Source organism: Simochromis diagramma, unplaced genomic scaffold, assembly GCF_900408965.1.
Source record: "Simochromis diagramma unplaced genomic scaffold, fSimDia1.1 OVJJ01000381.1, whole genome shotgun sequence".
NCBI lineage: Eukaryota > Metazoa > Chordata > Actinopteri > Cichliformes > Cichlidae > Simochromis > Simochromis diagramma.
The window spans coordinates 627,899-637,002 of record NW_024386737.1 but is presented as its reverse complement, the minus strand read 5'-3'; the positions used below and the strand labels follow the sequence as shown (position 1 = coordinate 637,002).

At 39.2% G+C, this 9,104-nt stretch overlaps 1 long non-coding RNA gene across 1 annotated transcript; it reads left to right on the top strand.

The window, feature by feature from the left end:
• Window positions 1-6,806: 6,806 nt before the first annotated feature.
• LOC120720214 lies at window positions 6,807-8,184 on the top strand. The gene is made up of 3 exons (XR_005692834.1): window positions 6,807-6,864; window positions 7,377-7,456; window positions 7,939-8,184. It is a non-coding gene; the product is annotated as an uncharacterized LOC120720214 (long non-coding RNA).
• The last annotated feature ends 920 nt before the right edge of the window (window positions 8,185-9,104 follow it).

Sequence of the window (9,104 nt, the reverse complement as noted above, 5' to 3'; positions counted from 1 at the left end):
AGAGAGCGCCTTTTTGTTGTTGTTGTTGTGCTAAGCTAATAGGCAGAATGCTGCAGGTATAGCCCTAAAGGATGTAGCCTCATGGGCAGTGTAGTCCGTGCTGCAGGGAGAATGGACTGCCATACCCGTTATGTGTCTGTGAGCGAGGGAGGGAGAAAAAGGAGAGTGGAAAAGTACGAGCTGTCACGGAGCAGAAACGGGAGCTGGAAGCATGTAAATATAATAATAACCACTGCAGCCAAAAAGAGTGCCTGACGAGCCCAGTTGTAAGTAAGCTATTAAGACTCGACTGTACACCGTGTTCGTGTTTTCCCTCCGGAACAATAAGTTCCGTTGGAGCAGCCTTTCAACTCCTCTCTCTGTCTCTCGCTAGCAAAGTTGACCCAGACAACAAAGTAAAGCTAGTTTTCAGCTACGAGCCCGACACGAACCCGACGTATTAGTCAGAGGTCCCTTTACTACGGCTTGGAGCCGTGGACCTTCAAAGTAATAAATCACACAGCAATAGTACATTCATTCAATTTTCAATTCAATTCAATTTTATTTATATAGCACCAAATACCATACCATACCACCTTTATTTATAAAGCACTTTAACATAAAACCAGAGTTCACAAAGTGCTGTACATGCTAATAGCATAAGTAAAGAAAATTAAAATGAGATAAGATAAAATAAATAACTAAAAAACTAAAATAAATTGAAACATGTCAAAACAAATTGAGTCAACCCCTCTAATCAATGCCAAAGGCATGTTTTAAGAAGACTTTTAAATTCAGAGAGAGAAGAGGCCTGCCTAACATGCAAGGGTAGATCATTCCACAACTTTGGAGCAACTACAGCAAAAGCACGATCACCTTTAGATTTATACTTAGTTTTCGGTACCTTAAGGAGCAACATAAGTCGCCTCAAGGCGCTTCATAGATACAGAGAAAAACCCAACAATCATATGACCCCCTATGAGCAAGCACTTTGGCAACAGTGGGAAGGAAAAACTCCCTTTTAACAGGAAGAAACCTCCAGCAGAACCAGGCTCAGGGAGGGGCGGGGCCATCTGCTGCAACCGGTTGGGGTGAGAGAAGGAAGACAGGATAAAAGACATGCTGTGGAAGAGAGACAGAGGTTAATAACAGATATGATTCAATGCAGAGAGGTCTGTTAACACATAGTGAGTGAGGAAGGTGACTGGAAAGGAAAAACTCAATGCATCATGGGAATCCCCCGGCAGCCTACGTCTATTGCAGCATAACTAAGGGAGGATTCAGGGTCACCTGGTCCAGCCCTAACTATATGCTTTAGCAAAAAGGAAAGTTTTAAGCCTAATCTTGAAAGTAGAGATAGTGTCTGTCTCCCGAATCCAAACTGGAAGCTGGTTCCACAGAAGAGGGGCCTGAAAACTGAAGACTCTCCCTCCCATTCTACTTTTAAATACTCTAGGAACAACAAGTAGGCCTGCAGAGCGAGAGCGGAGTGCTCTAATTGGGTGATATGGTACTACAAGGTCATTAAGATAAGATGGGGCCTGATTATTTAAGACCTTGTGAGGAGCAGGATTTTGAATTCAATTCTGGATTTAACAGGAAGCCAATGAAGGGAAGCCAAAACAGGAGAAATCTGCTCTCTCTTTCTAGTCCCTGTCAGGACTCTTGCTGCAGCATTTTGGATTAGCTGAAGGCTTTTCAGTGAGTTTTTTGGACAAACATGTAGTTGTAAACAGCATGATAATATATTAAGTAATCCAAAGTATTCAGAATACGTTACTCTCATTGAGTAACATAACGGAATACATTACAAAATACATTTTGGGGCATGTATTCTGTAATCTGTAGTGGAATACATTTTAAAAGTAACCTTCCCAACACTGTCCGTAGCCAGTGTTGTTGATGATCTCACTGAAGGGGTTCATCCACATCCACAAATACGTCAGGAGGATGGCTCTATCCAACCACGTTGTGAAGTGATACACACAATGTTTCTGCTCACAAGAGATGTATTTATTTGACAGTTCTGCACAGGAGACAGTCCGTTCCGGTTCAGCTCTCCCTCCGGCTCACCTCTGCCGTCACTATATAGACAAACAGAAAAGAAGACACTGTCATCACACAATCGCCACCACCTGTGGCTCACTTGCCTCCCGGTACCGCCCCCTTGAGCTCACTGCACCACTCCTCCCCTGTAGCTGCGCCATGGACCACACTTCCGCCACACACGTGCTCACTGAATACCTCAGGCAGCAGAAACCCAAGAACCATTATGGAAGGACAGGCTCCTGCACAGTATGTACCACCGGCAGATAAAGGATGTGGCTGACATCCAGAAGTCCTACCAGTTGCTGTACAAAGCTGGACTGAAAGGACGCACAGAGGCACTAATCATGGCAGCACAGGAACAAGCTCTGAGCACAAGATCCATAGAGGCTGGGGTCTATCACACCAGGCAAGACCCCAGGTGCAGGCTGTGTAAAGATGCCCCTGAGACAATCCAGCACATAACAGCAGGGTGCAAGATGCTAGCAGACAGGGCATACATGGAATGTCATAACCAGGTGACCGGCATAGTATACAGGAACATCTGTGCTGAGTATGGCCTGGAAGTCCCGAGGTCAAAATGGGAGACACCCCATAGGGACGTTAGCATAGGGCTTAAATCTCTCCAGCCTCATTGCCTCAAATCAGCTCCAGGTGAGTGGAGCTGTTGAAGGTATGACGGCCCTGCCCAGGGGCAGATATCAAGGAGACTCAGGAACATGGTGGAGGTTTCCATCCACTCACAATGACACAATGTAACATTTTCAGACCCACTAGTTGGTCTGGGTAAGCTAGAAAATATCTGACCAGTCTTTAGGTTTTGGAGATAGGCACTAAAATGTGTGAGATTATAAGGAAATAGTTGGAGGCTTTGACAGAGTTTGTAGCATTCACCAAATTTGACATTAGATGAGCAAAATGAACAACTTAAAGGGTTGCATTTACTGTATTTTGAAATAAAACACTACTATTATTAGGGAACTTTGCATTCCTACCCTGGGCTAGAAATAAGTGGTAGTTCCAAACAAATGCTATCCTTCAATAGGACTAAGGCCGTGTGAAGCGAGAAAGTGAAAACTTTTCAACATAAACATACATAAATGAGCCAAATATAAAGTCTTTAGTCTTTAATAAACATTAAATAAGCATAACCATATAAAATAAGGTGCACTGTTTCTGCTCACTACAAACACTATGTATAGTATACACTAACAAGCCTCAGCAATGAGGTCAGGTGTTCTGTGCAAAACACTCATGTTTCAGTCAACTAATGTTTGTTAGCTTCTTACTGAATGTGAAAACTACATGTAATGGAGAAAATGAAGGAACATTAACCCCAAATAGACAATCAATCTAGACAGGTAACAAGAATCTGATCTATATTAAGTTAGACCAGAAATGCAATCCTCCCAATTGCAAGTAGAATATTAAAACAGAAAGGGGGCGTGCAATGTTTTTAGTTTTTCAAGGTGGGCATAATAGGAAAAGTTTGGGAACCAAAAATATTGCCTCCTACCTTCTCAAAAGCCCAAAGTCTTGGGTTCCATAATTACGGAGCCCCGCAGGGGACATGGGAGAAAAAAAAATTAAGACGGACTTTTGCGAGATCTCGCAAAACAAACTCAGGATCTCACAAAACTTTTGCGAGATCTCGCAAAAGTTTTAGCCGCATTCTTCCCGTTAGCTCGAAGCTAACGGGAGGTCGAGACCTACCACAGCCGGGAGGAACACCGCTTTCCCGGCACATCGTGCCTCGACCTCCCGGTCGGCTTCGAGCCGGCGTCCGAAGAATGCGGCTAAAACTTTTGCGAGATCTCGCAAAAGTCCGTCTTAATTTTTTTTTCTCCCATGTCCCCTGCGGGGCTCCGTACATAATTGAGTGAACCAGATACACAACATTAAGTTCTCCTTCATTTTGAAAGATTTGGATGGATGCCTACAGGCAGTCGTCAAAGTGCTACACTTGCACAAAGTTAATAACAAGTTGGCCACATCCGTACTGATATGAAGATTGAAGGCTTAATGCTTTATAAACCTTTTGCTTCAAAAGAGGACAAGAGTTTGCCCAAATCCTATTTTTTAAATGAGTCTGTATGTCTCAGACTTTTATTTTTGCTCCTAGTCACATACAAATACGGACATAAGAAGCAACAAGTTTAAGGTACAAAAACCGAAGCCAAAACAAGACTGTAGGTGTGATGTGAAACCCGATAGAAGATATTTGTTTCAAGAACACACTATTCAGTGTGTTTCCTCCTTCTTACCATGTGATCAGTATCAGCAGTGAGATGTTAAACCACAAGAGAGAAGTGGCATCTCATTGCCCAGTGAGCTTTATTATTTTGTTTCAAACATTTAAAGGTAAGTTCACATACGCACATACTCTTAGTTTTGTTCCCATCTTTTTATGTTCATTTCATGTACAAGTCTTTGCCATCTGTTTAAATTATTACTGATTATTCCTGCAGTTTATTATTGCACCTCAGGATCTACCTGAAGGATCTAGGACCAAGCAAAAAATAGAGACTATTGAAGGAGACTGGAGACTTCCGGAGCTTGAATCCTTTAATTGTAAAAGACCTGAGGAATATAAAGTGATGAGACTCCTTTTATATTGATTATAAAATTGAATAGACCTTTTGAATTAATGTTAGCTCATCTTAAAATGCACCATTAAACTAACAAACCCCCACACTCTGTGTGAGATACAGGGAAAATACTACATGTTATGATCATTACATTGTGATGCATAACTGTATTGCAACTTCAACTCCAACTTTACTTTGAGAAAACTGAAAAGAAGACAAGTTAAATGTTATTACACATTTTGAAAAACAAGAGGTTAAAACACCTCTGTTGCTATTTATTCTACATTTTTGTGTTTTCATTTTTGCCAAAATGCATATCATCAAGAAGCCTTACCTCTACAAGAAACAACTAAAACCACCCTTGTGGAAACAAAGCTACAATTAGCTGAGGTTTGAGAAGGGGCTGAACTACTTCAAGCTAAAAATAGGTGTGCACTTTCTGCTGTGACAGTGTAGTAGCACAAAAACAACATGCACTCAGGGAAAAACAAAAGCACAACTGTCATTTATGTGCATGTGCATGAGTATCAGATCTTTCATCATGTCAAACCTTCTGAGGTAAGACATTTAAACTTCTACATGAGAAGAGCTTGTATGTTCTAACTGCAGCTGTTTAGAAATAAATGTTTATGACATGTGTTCTTCCCAATTTAAGATTACATTATCATATTACACTCAATAAAGTTTTGAATCTCACTCACTCTTAATATGTAAAGTCAAAGTACAAAATCAAAATAAGTCACCTTTTATTTATTTTTCTCCCATGTACCAAAAACACAGGAGTGTATTTTAAGACTTAAATGGAGTCCCGTTTTAATAGGAAAGCAATGAGGAAACAAATGATAGGATGCTGTAGCAGAAATAGTTACTATATACTATTATAGTTACTATTATAGTTACTATATACTATATATATACTATTATAATACTATAATAATAGTATTATAGTTGCGTCACTACAGTAAATCATTATGGTGAAGCAACAAAACTAAAATAGTAGATGCACAGTCTGTGTTCTGAGTATGACTTGTTTTGCTTGATTTGTTTTTCATCTTTGGTGTACAGAAGGCTTCTTGTATCACTTGCTTTCAGAAACATACATGCACATATTGTACATGCATAAAATCTGTGATAGTGCTTGGAAAGAAAATAACCTCAGTGCTGAAAAGCAGCTTCTCTGTTCAGCTGAATTTGATTGAGAAGATGGCCTCTGTTACCACCACCGCTGTGTTTCTGCTCTGCCACTTCTTTATTGCCTCCACAGGTACGGTACAGCTAATCTATTATTCCATCAGGTTTTTATCTTAAGCTTTAAATTCCAAACTTTTTCGTTAAGGTTTACAAGGCAAAAGTATTTTTAACATGTCATCTGCCAACTTAATCATTCTTGAAGACTCCAACATATACCATAGAGGTCTGCTGTCTTGTAACACCTGTAAAATACCCAAAACATGCCATGATGTTTTATAGTTCCCTGTTTCTATATCTGATGATGTGTTGTCATCATAATGTTTGATGGCTTATCTATTTTTGTCATTTTCCACCATTCTTTCTGTTCAAAGACTCTCAGGATGGTTGTGATGAGTATGCAGAAACAGGCACAAATTTTACCGTGCCACTTAAACACACTTTGAAGGAATCTGAGAACCTGAGATGGTTCCACAACACAACAATAATCTTTAATAGCAAATTAGACAAGGGGGGCAAAGGAAAAGATTTCTTTGTTGAGTCAACTGGATCACTGAAGCTGACAAAACTCACAAAGGACAAGTCAGGACTTTACACCCCTATGGTTTACGATGAAGATGGAACATATGTAGAGGATTTACCGAGCTTGAGCTTATGCATATTAGGTAGGTAACAATAAATGAACGTGCTTGTTAGAGTTTATATAACACAGCTAATCAAATTTTTCATCTGATTCTTCTGTTTTTCGTCACCTTTCTTTCTCTTTCAAAGACTTTCAGGATGGTTGTGATGAGTATGCTGCTGCAGGCACAAGCTTTACTGTGCCACTAAAGCACAAGTTGCAGGAATCTAGTAGTCTAAGATGGCTCCACGTTACAAAAATAATCTTCAAACGCAAAATGAAACAGGTGATCACAGGGAAAAATGAAGATGTTGATTCAACTGGATCTCTAAAGCTGACACAACTGACCAAAGACAAGTCGGGACAATACACCCCACAGGTTTCATGATGAAGATGGAGTAAGCGTAGGGCATTTACAAAGTTTGCGTTTATGTGTATTAGGTAAGTAAAAATAGTTATAGTTATGTATATATATATATATATATATAATGCTAATTATATGAAAGTGGTTTCTGTTACAGATCGGTAATAAAGGGGATAAAGTAAGCTAACAAGGGGCAAACAAAGCGGGTATAATGTGGTAATTTCAAAGTTATTACCACTCTACCACAGGTAATTGAGTGGTAATAACTTAGAAATTACCACATTATTATGTTCTTGTTTCTTCCTTATTACCCTACTATTACCACTTTATTACCAAGCTGTATGTCCACATTATTACCCCAGTTTTGGGGCCCTATTACATAAATTTCAGAGTAATATTACTCAACTGTAACCATTGTTTTTATCATGATATTACTTGGATATTACTTGGTTATTACTTTGGTAATTGCATAGTAATAACTAAGAAATTACCACATTATTACTTTCTTGTTTGCCCCTTGTTACCCCACTATGACCCCTTTATTACTGAGCTGTAGAAAGTGCTACCACATTCATTTTTTTTTACTCAGATCGTGTGCAGAAGCCCAACGTGTCGGTGAGGTGTACAGACTCTAAGACAAATGTCAATTTTACTTGCAATGTTGGTCAGGTGAGAAAATATTTCTTGTGGTTTACTGATATTTTATTTAGAGTATTTTTTTTCAGACAGTTAACTCATATATAAATGTTAAAATAATTTGTAGACAAAGACTATCCACACCTACTCTCTCTGAAACTTTTTTCATGATGTAGGTGTTTCAGTTAAGGCCAGTCATGGCGTTTGCTGTGTTGGGCTGCTGTAGGCAGTTATTCTCTTTTTCTCAGGTTTTTAAGTCATAGCATGAGTCAAAGGACTCAAATTCCACCAATCACCTTTTCACAATTCTTTTTAAAGATTTTTTCAAGTTTTTGAAATGATACTTACTGATAAAGACCCTGAGATATGGAAAAGAATTAAGAATAAGTGTTCACTAATTGCACATTTGTCAAAAAATGTGTTGGTCTGTTCTTGAACTTTTCTTTGGTTTATGTTTTATGAGACATATTTTAATGACCCTACAGCTCATCAATAAATTATATTTTCTTTTACAGAATGAGAAGAATTTTATGATCGAATGGTTTATGGATGATGAAAAACTGGAAGAAAAAGAGAAGACCCTGACGAGAGTAGCCAAAGATGTGGCAAATGCCCGTTTCTCTTGTAATGTTTCTAACCCAGTCAGCTCTGACATCAGTCTGCCTGTTCAACAAAACTGCTATGAACTCTGTAAGTATCCGGTCTTTAAGTCTGACGTCATTAGCCATGTCTGGGCCCAAACTCCGCTGCAGGTCCATAAGTCAAACGAACGGTCACTGCAGCATTACTGAGAGTTGAAAAACTCTCAGAAACTAAATTCTTTCATCTGTGATAAAATGATCAGCGTTGCTGCTCTACCAGGTGTAACAATAAAGTTTAACATCCAGGCATCCATGAAAAACAGAATTTATGAAATTTAACAGAGTTAGAAGTTAGAAGGAGTTAGCTCGCTAGCTTCCATCTAAATATGATACACCATGTTCTAAGAGTTTTCTGAAACAAATTAAAACGTACAGCTCTGCTATCACTTCCGACATAAATGAAGACAGGGAAGTAAACAGCAGTGACGTTTGTAGGGTTACTGAAGTTGGGCGAGCTGGTATTTAATGATGTGCTGCGTGATCGCTAGCGACACAGCTATGTTAGCATAATATAAACAGTGAAGCTCATGGGCGAACGCTAACAAACGGAGGACTTTTTCCACTCAATAAAAGCTAATGTGAGGTTCCCAATGGTCGGGGACAAATGCACTCGAATGGCAGGATGCTGTAAACGGACCAAACTTCAGTCAGCAGAACAACTGAGATAATCCATCCACAATACGAGTTTAGTCATTAATATACTGCTGCATGGGCTGTAGTTACATCGTAAGGGTTTAAAAACAGAGCTTTGAAATTATTAACAGAAATAAAACCCGAGAGAAGCCGACAGTGATCATTGACTGTTTTTAGGGGCTTGCTGAGATTAAATAGAACAAGATACAAAGCATTAAAACATGTTAAAAACACAACAGCCTTATTAAATGCAGACTACTTTGGGCCCGGAAGCAGGATTCATCACGCCATCTCTTAAAGACCGGATTAGGTTATTCAGTTTCAGTTCCAAGTGTCTAAACATTTACAAATCAAACACATTATGCTTACAAGTGCTGACAAACTGAAGTCATTTTCAGTGCATATTT